We start from the raw sequence: 11,802 nt of genomic DNA, 5'->3' as shown, positions 1-11,802 counted from the left end.
CTTCAATGCGACTTCTTCAATATGTAAGAGGCACATTCTCCCTGCACCTTATCAATTCAAACTGGCACCCGATCGCAGATTTAAAAAGACAAAAGTGTCCTTAATGAATTTTAGATTAGATCATATGCACCTAATGCAATTAGAGATCTGCACCCAACCTTGAGCTGTTTGGAGTCATCTGCACCCAATCCACAGCCGCAAGTGATATGCACCGTCTTCCTCTTCATTTTCGCATGGAACCACAACGCAGCCGTCAACCACCTTCGTTCCGTTCCATTTCGGCAGCAGAGCAGCAGCTGTCATGGCGAAGGAGCCCTTGAACGGAGAGGAACCCTGGAGCGAACGTCGGAGAAGACAAGGTAAGTCACTTCCAGATATTTTTATTCGGATTTGTAGTTTGCCTTGCAGATAAATTTATGCGTAATCATAGTGTGTGCCTTCCGGATATTTTTGTGCGGAAGTCATATTTGACTTGTGGATATTTTTATCCGGTATGTGTAAATAGTCAACTATTCCAGATATGGATATCCATAATTCAAAATACAACTACGGATATTTAAATCCATAATACAAAACGAAATTTCAGATAATTATATCCGTAATGCAGTGATATGGTGCAGAAAATGTTACTGACTTCTGGACGCTTACATCTGTAAGGTTAAAAGAAGACTTCCGGATATCGGTATCCGTCACTACCTGAGCTCGAACAGAATGCGATAAAAAAACTTAAATATGTTCTTACCTCACAACAATGTCAAAGTGCAAACGACCCTGTCCACCACCACCGTAAATCCACCTTCTACGCAACTCAAAGCACCACCAAAGAAGAAAACCAACTTTCTTCGCACCCTTCACAGCTTTTCAAAAGAAACCTTCACAACTTTTCAAACTAAAGAAGACAAGGGCATAGTTGGATTTTGAAAATTTCGTCAAGTGCAGGAAGCAAATGATCGGTGCAGGAAGTAATTGCCCATGTGAGACCCTCTTAATTAAAAATCTAATTTAGTCACCAAATATAAAAAAAATTGAATCTGGTCTCCAACATTATTGCTTAATAATAACATAGTTCTTAATTTAGGGTTCAATTGGTTTTCAAAAATGTATTCTTCTGATAAAATAGTTTTGCAAAATTTAATAAGAAAATGTAATTGCAGGACCTTTTATATGTTCAAGCATAAAGTGAACATTGTATTGTTTGGAAGACTGAATCGATCATTTTAAAAAAATACTACTAGATTTATAAAAGAGATTCGCCACAGAACTAACAAAAAAGATAATATAAATTATCCCTTCACTAAAAATAACTATACATATCTTAACTACTTCATAATGTAGTTGTGTTTTTTTTTTACTTTTTCAAGTAAATTTGTAATTTATATTAGTCTTGTAATACTATTTGTATTCTAATTATAAAATACAAACAGTAAATATAGAAAATAACACTATAAATATTATATTTAAATAAATATATTATCAAATTTAACTCATTCAATAAGATAACATAATAAAAAATATACATATGGTCGTAATAAGTCATGCGTTTATGATAACAAAAATTTAAAAACTGTTAGAAGGGAGTGTGTTTATTAAACTTGGGAAGTATATATAGCAAAAAACTATCATTTATCTATGATTGGGCCCCAAAACACGGAACTGAAACTTTGGTGGTAAATTCTCCCTACACCTCCACCTTCTCCCTACACCTCCACACCTTTTCTGATGTGATTCCAATAGCATGATAGAGAATGATTCTTGACATTCTTAGGAATCAACTTGAGTTGGACAATAGTTAGGCACTTTTTCTTAGAATTGGATCAATGTTCTAAGTCAAGAACTCACCAAAACTAGTACCAAATCCAAACTCATATGGAAGTTCCACATATTGTCAAATTGAACCAATTAAAATGAGAGGAAAAGCAATTGCACCGAATAGAATTGACAAAGAACATAAATGAACCGATCAAAATGAATTAAAAGGCAAGAAAACTGAAAAGAAGTGCTGGAAATGTAAAAGCACCGAACCAAAACACAAAACAAAGAATAATAACTTGCTGAAAAGTGAAATAGCCGAACCAAAAGACAAGAACACAAGCTAAGACATGAATATCAAAAGAGAAGGAAGGAAGGAAAAGAGAAAGCTCATGAAGATGGATGTATGGTTGGATGATCACGTCACTAGGAGGATGGAAACTCCAAGATAAGTGTGCAAGCCGCCACTTGAGGTAACCATGGAACCGTCAAGATAAGACTAGTGAAGAAGGCACAAAGCTCTCCAATGCTCTCTCAAAAATTGAGTATAGTTTCTTTAGTCTAAATTCAAATCTGAAAAATACAAAGGCAGCACCTTAATTTATAGCCTAGAGGTGTTGAAATGCAAGCTAAATAAATTCAAAAACTCCCCCCAAATTCAAATGAAAGTGGCGCCTAAAACAAGTCATGAGGAAGGTGTGATCCCTTCTCTCACTTTGGCACCTCCTTATTTACTCCTACACCTATCTACTAACGCACCCCCCCCCTCCTAAGGCTCCTATCTAAAGACTAAAAGATGCTTTAACAATAGAGGTTTCTAATGTTTCCCTCTGAGCACCTTCAACCAAAGAAATTACAAAAAGAGAAAATAAACGTCCCCTAGCTCCTAAAGCTTTGAACATGCTTCTTGTAAGCCTTTGAGGTGGGCTTTGACCTCCATGGGCGTCCTCCATTTGAGCCTCAACCTCTTCTTGCTCTTGATGATTGGCCTCCATGTCCACTTGAGCTTGATCTCCATCATTTTCCCTACATCTCCATATTTTTTTTTATCTCCAACTCTACCCTTTTGTGTATATGTTGGATTTTTGTTTTGTTGGAGAGTGTAGTGGCATCTTCTTCATTTTCAAGTGGTCAGTTGCTTGTGGTGGCCAGTGGTCGTTGTTGCTGATGAAAGTTGATGGTTGAAGTAAGTTTTGTGGTGTTTTTACCATTAGTTTTTAGTTCACTTTTTTTATTGTTTTCGTGTATATCAGATTGTACAATGCGTACACCCCCTCTTGGATTGTACAATGCAGAAGATAGATTCGAAAATACATTTTAAATTGTACAATCCAAAATACATTTTAAAATTACATTCAAAATTGTACAGTCCAGAAGGTAATTTCAAAATTTGTAATTATCTTCTAAATTGTACAATACAAAATGTAATTAAATTGTAATGCAGGGGGTTATAGAATCCATAAGCTATTACCGAATTCGGGATTTTGCTCTCGCAGTCGAATCTACGATTCTTTGTCGTCTTTCCCTTCTGACCTTGCGAATGAACTTTAGTGGTTTCAATTGTTTGATTTCTTTTTTGCAATGTTAGAAAGGAACAATATAGGAAAAGAATGTCCACCCAACGAAATTGACTAAAATACATTAATTTTTGGGGGACTATGCCCTTTGGAGAAAGATGTTTTGATTTCCTCTTAATGGAATTCCTCTTAAGGGGATATTTATTTCTTACCAGATCTTATGGATTATCTGCCTTTCTCTAATATAATAACAAGGTAAGTTCGTTGAATTCTCGTAACTAAAAAAAAGTGTTTAAACTCTTTTCGTCTTCTTCTTTGTTCCCATTTCCAACTTCCTCTTCTTTAAGTGTGATCAATTTCCACCCCAGGACTTTCCTCCTCCTCATAAAAAATGACTGCTATTGGTGTTGTAAGGCGATGTGATGTTGATGTCTCGTCACTTTCACCTCTTGTTCTCCTCTCTCATTCTTCATGGCCTAAAAATAAATAGAATCTCTAGATCAAGACACAACCCATTCTGAATAAATTTTTTGAAATAGCTTTTGTTTGTAAAATTCAAAATAATTTTTTTAAATGATTTCTCAATTCTACAATGAGAAAGGTATTTTCCAAATTCGGTCATATCCTTTGGATTGTACAATCCGAAAGTCATTTACTCAAAATGTTTCATTATAGTACAATCTTTTGGATTGTACAATCCATAATACATTTTTCCAAATGACTTTCAGATTTTACAATCCTCAAGGTATTTTTCGAATCCAGTCATAACTTTCGAATTGCTCAATCTGAGGGAACAAAACAAAGAAAAAGCATACAAGGGCAAAAATGACTATTAAACATTTAATATGGAGATGAGGGAAAATTTGCCAACTTTAGCTCTCCCTTTACATTTGTTAAAAAGAAAAAATACTATAATTTGTGTTATTACTACTTTCTCATAAATATTAAAAAAATAACATTAATGGTTAAATTAAGAGTGATAAATTATAACTCTTGTATTTTAATTAGAGATACCTAAATTGTGATAATTTAGTATTGTCAACAAAAAATACTCAACACACAATGTTTTATTGAATTTGTACTACTTATACTAATTAATTGCAAAAATATATTAGATGGTTTGCTCTTCATCACATAACAACCGACAATTTTTATATTTGGGTAATTAACAAATTGTAATATAATTTCTTAATTAGTTTTACTTTTATAATGATTAGATGAAATTATTAAATTTATTAAGATTTAATTATCTTTTTGTCCATGGATTTAGGAAAAATATTCAATTTACTACCGTATTTATTAAAAAATTCAATTTGGTCCTCAGGTTTTTTAAAATGTATTTAAGTTGGTCTCTTCTGTTAACTTTGGACAAACAACGTTAAATGTTTTTGATGTGGCACAGAAAATTGCAAACGTGGACTATTAAATGGGAAAAATTTATAATGAGGGTTTCTAACTGGCAGTTGGAGGGTTTGGGAGATTGTTAAACATAACAAAATTGGAAAATGAGATATTAGAGTTTGTTTAATTACTACCACTGATTTATGTTTACGATGATTTGGACGATTTGGATTGTTAATTGTGGTAGAATGTTCATTTTTGGGTTCGCACGTTTAGTGATTTGGATTCTTGATTGTGTTGCAGTTCGATTTTTTCGAAGGTTAGGTATTCTTCATTTTCACTGTGTGTGTTCAACAACTGGTTGATTTGGGGGTTTTTTGGTGGGTCTGAAATGTTGTTTATTTGATTGGGTTATTTTATATGTTGTATGTTGTGTAGTTGATTACTTTGAGGGAACTTTTATAGTAATTTAGGGTTTATGGTCCCACCATGCGCAAATTTTTCATGTATGTGGTCCAATATTCCTTTTCAATTTATTAAATGAAGGATTAGTTTGTAATTTGTTTAGTATTTTTGTCCATAGCTATTTTTTTACAGGGATACCTTATATAAATTCATTATCATGTTGACCTTGTGGTCCACCATAGTGGGAAATTTTTGGAAGGAGAGAAAATGAGATATGTGGGTGATCAGACATCAACATGGTCATGTAACTCTAATAGATGGAGTTACTTTGAAATAGTAGGCCTTGTGAAGGAGATGTGGTTTTTAACAGTAGACCAAATGTGGTATTTTACGTGGAGGTTGTTTTTTGTTGGAAGATAGATTCCAGGTTTTGGTTGATGACGGTGGTGCAATAAATATGCTAAAAGTTGCAAATAGATATAATGAAGTTAATTTATTTTTAGTACATAATGTTTCAGAGGCATAGGTTGTTGAACATTATTTTATATAATATAAGGGATGAGGGTGCGTGAAAGGATGATTATCAGGAAGGTGATGCTGAGGAGGGTGATGTTCATGAAAGTTAGGCTAGGGAAGCTGATGTTGAGGATGATGATGGTGAGGAAGTTGATTCTGAAAAGGGTGATGGTGATGTTAAGCATAATGTTGGTGAGGAATTTGATCCTAAGGAGGGTGATGGTGATGTTGATGAGGCTTTTGGTGAGACTGTTAGTGAGGTTGATGTTGAGACTATTGGTGAGTATGATGCTTATGACAATGTTGGGCATGTGTCAGAAGATCCTTCATTGTTAAGGGAGGACAATGCTGAATTTGTTGAAGTTCAGAGTGAGACTGACAATGCAAGAGGTGAGGGTCAGGGTGATAGGTTTATTGAGGTTCAAGATGTTAGAATTAGTGGCCTAACACAAGAGGGGGTGAATTGTTTTCACAAGATTTTCGCAAAGATTGGAAGTAGAGTGAAAAGTTTTGAAAAATCAACCAATTAATTTTCTGTTCAACTGGATAATAATATTTCTTTCTTAGTGTCTTGAAAAGAATATCAAACAACCTTTATGTAGACTCAAGCAAGTGGTCAAAGCTTTTAGATCATAAACCAAAAGAAGTTGAAATCATTTAAAAATAGTTTAAAACACTAAACATAATTCTGTTATAAAAACAACAGATTGAAATAAATTTTTTGTTAATGTTTTCAAAAAACAACCGATTGTTTTATCGAAATAACCGGTTGTTTCCGTTTGAAAGCAAAGACAAAATAAAACAAAGTTTTTCCAAATTATTTTGAAAACCACTAAGTGTCAAACAGGTTGAAAAACTTGCCTTAGCCTCAATCCCTTTTAGTAACATCTTTTTCAATTGGTTGATTTGAAAAAAAACTGACTAAAAATTTCTCAGCTTTTAAGAAAACATTTTTTTAAAAGAGATAAAGATTCAAGTGAACTTGGATCAATACAAGGAGTGAATTAACAAGTAAAAAACTACTAGACAACACACACATATATAGCAGCAGGATCTTCAAGCTTTCCAAACAGATTTTGAGGCATCAAAAACATCTTGTTCAACACAAGAGGTCAGGGCTACTGAGAGTAAGCAAAGTCAAAGAATTCAAAGGGAGGCAAACATTCCATTATATGGTAATGAACTAAATTCTGTAGATGATTTGCAGAATTTTTCTGATGATGAGGATGGGACTGAAGATAAAGTTGTGCATGATATAGGGTTGTCAGATATTAATTGGGAATTAGAACAATTAGACAGTGTGGAGGAAGTTAAAGAAGGTGTGGTGAGGATATCAGTATTGGTGGTTAATTTCTATCTTTTAAAATGCCCGAGGACATGGCAGATTTCTCCTGGGATATAGGTACATATTTTTCAGACAAGGATGCATTCAAAGATGCCATTAGAAGTTATGTTGTCCACTCAGGGAGGAATTTACAAATAATAAAAAATGTTAATAGGAGAGCTCGGACGAAGTGCAGTGGAGCAGAAGGAAAATGTCAGTGGTATGCATATTGTAGGTACTTACCCTCAACAAGTTCATAGAAGTTAAGGAAAATAAATTGTGTACATACCTATAGTAGGAAATTTAAGGTTTATTGATGAGTACCAAATGGTTAAGTGGGAGGTTGGAGTCTTCTTTAAGTCAAAATCTTAAGCTCAGAAGTCATGATGTACGAAATAAAGTTGTAAAGAAATGGAACACCAATATAAGTAAGTCAAAAGCACAGAAGGCAGTGTCAATGGCATTGAAGAATGTGCATAGTTCATACAAAGAGCAATATAAACGAATTTATGACTATGCCCATGAGCTTCTGCACTCAAACTCAGGTTCCACTATTAAAGTCAAAGTTGAAGACATTAATGGGATGAAAGTATTTAAGAGATTTTATGTTTGCTTAAAGGCTTGCAAGGATAGTTTTATGTCCTATAGGCCATCATTATTTTAGATGGATGCTTTTTGAAGGGATATTATGGTGGTGAATTGTTAACAAGAATTGGGAGGGACCCAAATGAGCAAATGCTACCACTAGCATATGTTGTGGTGGAGGTTGAATGCAAGGATCCATGGACCTGGTTTTTGCAACTTTTAATTGAAGATTTTAGGGGACCAGATGTATGTGCAGGCATGTGTGACCAACAAAAGTCAATCATGAGGTTTTCAAACATTTGTTTGCACTACCTCCAAGGTAAGCATTCATATCCTCACATACTTCTTTTGTATTTACCACAAGTATATAACTAATGTCTTCTTATATTTTTAATAGGTTTATGTCAAGATCAATGTTTACCTTCATTCCCAAATGTGACACACTTCTGAACAATATTTGTGAAGGTTTTAATAGTGTGTTTGTTGTTGCACGAGCAAAACCAATCATCAACATGCTAGAAGACATCAAGATTTATATAATGCAGAGATGAGCAAATAACATATTGAACTTTGTTTCATTTCAAGGATCAAATTGTCCAAAATTTTTAAGCAGAGTACAATAGGAAACACATCAAACTCGATATTTGATACCAATGTTAAATCAGAACACTCATACAAATTTTTAAAATTGATTTATGCCCAATTAGTCTTAGTTGTTACATATACCTAACCAATTGGATGATGATAGTTCTTCTGCAGAACATTTATTTAAGGTCAGACATATGTTTACCATTGGAGAAAAATTTGTGGTCAACCTAGAGAAGATGGAGTGTAGCTACTGCAAGTGGATGTTGACAAAAATTCCTTGTTGTCATGCGTTGTGTACAATGAAATTTTTGAATGTGGATGAAGTTAACTTTATCCCAAATTGGTTCCATAAGGCCACATATGCAAAGGTGTACTCCCCAATTGTCTACCTAGTCAATGGTCAACATGTTTGGGAGACAACTGAAATTCCAGATGTATTGCCACCACCCACAAAGAAGATGTCTGGAAGACTAAAAAAAAAGCTTTTAACCATGGAAATTAACGAAGAACAACACCCAAATAGCCAATTTGGATTACTTAAAAAATGTGGTATCTGTCACAAGCTTGGCCGCAACAAAAAGTCCTACAATAAAGTCCCAACAAAGCATGGTCCATCTTAGCCATCTCAATCTCATCTAGGTCCAACCCAACCCCTCCACCATCTCCTCCTACTCAGCCAACACCTTCAGAATCATCTCAAGCATCTCAAAATATTAGAAGGGGTAGACCCAACGCTTGAATTAAACTACAGAATATGAGGCCTAACATTTAGAAGCCCTGAATGATTTGGCCCAACAATATCTTTTGAAAAACAGCTATTATGTTCATTTAGGATGATGTACATGTATGTTTTCTGGTGTAGAATTCAATTGCAATTTATATTTTGTGATGCATGGTAAATATATTTACTTATTTGCACATGATTTTGTTTATTTGGTTTGCCTATCATTAAAATTCATTTTACATTAAATAATACTGAATTTACACATGATTTTGCTTATTTAGTTTGCTTCATTAATTAATTTTATATTATATATAATACTGACATTAAAAATGGTTTGTCTATCATTAAAAATCATTTGGTATTTGGTCTCTTTTTATATATCATTATATTTGTATATATTATATGAATAATTTAAATTATTATTATTTTTTTTTATATTGATACTATAACTAAAAATATATATGTATATTTTTTTTTACTCTTACTAGCAATTATGTATTTTGTTAAAATTAAAAACCAATATAAACAATTTAATTTTAAAATGAGTTAAAAAATTTATTAAATAAAAAAATTTATAATTTATTAATTTTCTTAAAAATATTAATTATTAAATTAACATATTTGGTCAACTTTAACCTTACCGGTCCATTTGCCCATTCCTTTTTTCAAAAATCATAACAAGAAAAATACAATAAAAAAATACGCTTCTTCCTTCTTACTTAGCACTTTTTTTATTATATAAGATTGTTGTATTTTCACTTCACTGTGTTGGACTTTTTTTTTTCTCCTACGTGCGTACCAGGAACCTCATTCCCTCTCTACCAGTCAATATTATATAAATCCCTCTTGTAACAAAAGGGCTACATCTTATCATTTTGATTAAGTTTGAAAACAACAAAATGCAAACATAGTTATACTTTGTCGATTAGAAAATAGTTTAGTTCAACAATAATTAGTCACCAGTGAAAAAAACTCATTTACGACACTAAATATATATTGATTTTATTGTCAAATATTGTCCATCAAAACGTGGTGGCAATTTTGAAATTAAAATGGGTCTAAAACAAAGGTTGTGGGTGGAATCGTCATTTTAGACCAAAGCGATTGAGTCTAAAATGGAAGTTGTGGGTGGAACCGCCGTTTTAGACGCAATCGCTTTAGTCTAAAATGGTGGTTAAGGTAAAACCGCCGTCTATTCTACTGCATTTGGGTCTACGACAACGATTTTATCTAAGAACTGTAATTTTAGATCTCTTAAATTACCATACTTCGAAGCGCGTCACTTACGCTTTCGTTATTTTGTTTTGTCTTTTCGCGAACTTTCGCTCTTACGCTCTCTGGTTCTTCATCTCCATTGTAAGTTCTTCTTTCACATTCACACATTGCGACATTCTCCATTGCTTATTTTTCTCTTTCTCTTATTGGTTGCACATATTCCATTCATTGCCTTTGTTTTGGCTCTTCTCTTTACTGCCACCACTGTCGTCGTTTCACTACCACGTCCTCTTCATTGTTTCGTTGTTGCCATCGTCGCTGCCATTCACCACCGATTCTGTCCTTCACTACAAGTTGGAGTATTTTTTTTTAATATTTTTGTAGTATTATTAATTTATATTATATTAATTGTTAGGTTAGAATAGAATTATTAATTTGTTACATTGTAATTAGAATAATATTGTTTAGAATTTATAATTAATTTAATGGTTTTTAATTAGATTATAAATAATTTATTGATTTTTAATTGATATTCTTTACTATGTATAATTGTATGTATGATTAAATTTGTCAATTTTATATTGCATGTATATTTATAACTCTTGGATACGTGTTGCTATTGAGTCTGAGAGTGTTCACCCCTTGACAATTGTTTCCTGTATGGTAGACCCTTAGTTTCCCGTTTGAGATTTAATACATGTATTTGTCTACTACTCCTCCAATTGTAATTCTTTTTAAAACCTTTTATAAAAAAACAAAGGAGGTTGTAGTGACAATAAATGTATTGAGTCTTGAATTGTCTAGGTGAACAGTTCAGAATAACAATAATTTTTTATTAGTTCGGTAGTATGCAACTTGTAATTGACATGTCATATATTTTTATGTAATTTTGGTTCATATCATTTCGTGTTGTTTTTCGGGTGCATATTTGATTATGGAGATTTTGTGTCACCACTTTCATTTTGTGTCACCTGAAGACCAATGCAAAAAACGTGACATTTCACAAGCATTAGTGAACACCAAAATGACCATTACAGAACATAATGGATCTAGATTGGATTAACTTCGTTCGCATAAGTGATGAATACGAAAGAGAAGTACAATAATTTATATAATTTGCGCAATGTAACGCCAATAGTAGTGGTCATGATGGAGTAAAGTTTAGGTGTTCGTGCGTTAATTGTTTGAATGGGAGGAGATTGGATGTTAACAAAATCAGGAAGCACCTTCTATGTGATGGGTTTCTACAATCTTATACAACATGGACATGGCATGGTGAATTATTAAATTTTCTAAGTCTTTCCATATCTAAAGAACATGTTCAGTCCACCTTGGATGATGTAGTACATGGTGAAGAACATGATGATAAATTGGAGGACATGATTCGTGATGTTGGAGCTGAGTCTTTTGCAGAAGCACGTGGATATGAAATTAATTGTATCAATTGTATAGACTCAATTGTATCCTGGATCAACCAACTTCAAATGGTTGTCGACGGTGTTAAGATTGATGAATTTGAAGGCAATAAATGGATGGACTGATAAAAGCTTCACGAAATTGCTTCAGTTGTTGAAGCATATGCTTCTAGAGGGAAATACTCTACCTAATCGTAATTATGAAGTCAAAAAGATTCTTTGTGCAATAGGTATGGAGTATAAAAAGATACATAAATGTCCTAATGATTGTATATTATACAAGAAATATTTTGAATTGTTGAAAAATTGTCCAAGGTGTGGGTTATCATGTTATAAGTTGAAACAAAAAGACGATGATACTATTGAAGAGATGGAAAAGCATGGACCCCCAATGAAGGTTTTGTGGTATCTTCCCATCATTCC

At 33.1% G+C, this 11,802-nt stretch overlaps 1 pseudogene; it reads left to right on the top strand.

Annotated features, from left to right (window-relative positions):
- Nucleotides 1-301: 301 nt before the first annotated feature.
- On the top strand, nucleotides 302-8,645 carry LOC150026272 (uncharacterized; annotated as a pseudogene).
- The last annotated feature ends 3,157 nt before the right edge of the window (nucleotides 8,646-11,802 follow it).

The sequence above is a fragment of the Phaseolus vulgaris genome, chromosome 6 (genome assembly GCF_051622355.1).
Source record: "Phaseolus vulgaris cultivar YP4 chromosome 6, ASM5162235v1, whole genome shotgun sequence".
Classification (NCBI taxonomy): domain Eukaryota; kingdom Viridiplantae; phylum Streptophyta; class Magnoliopsida; order Fabales; family Fabaceae; genus Phaseolus; species Phaseolus vulgaris.
The sequence above is the reverse complement of the archived record's forward strand: the minus strand, read 5'-3'. Positions and strand labels throughout refer to the sequence as shown.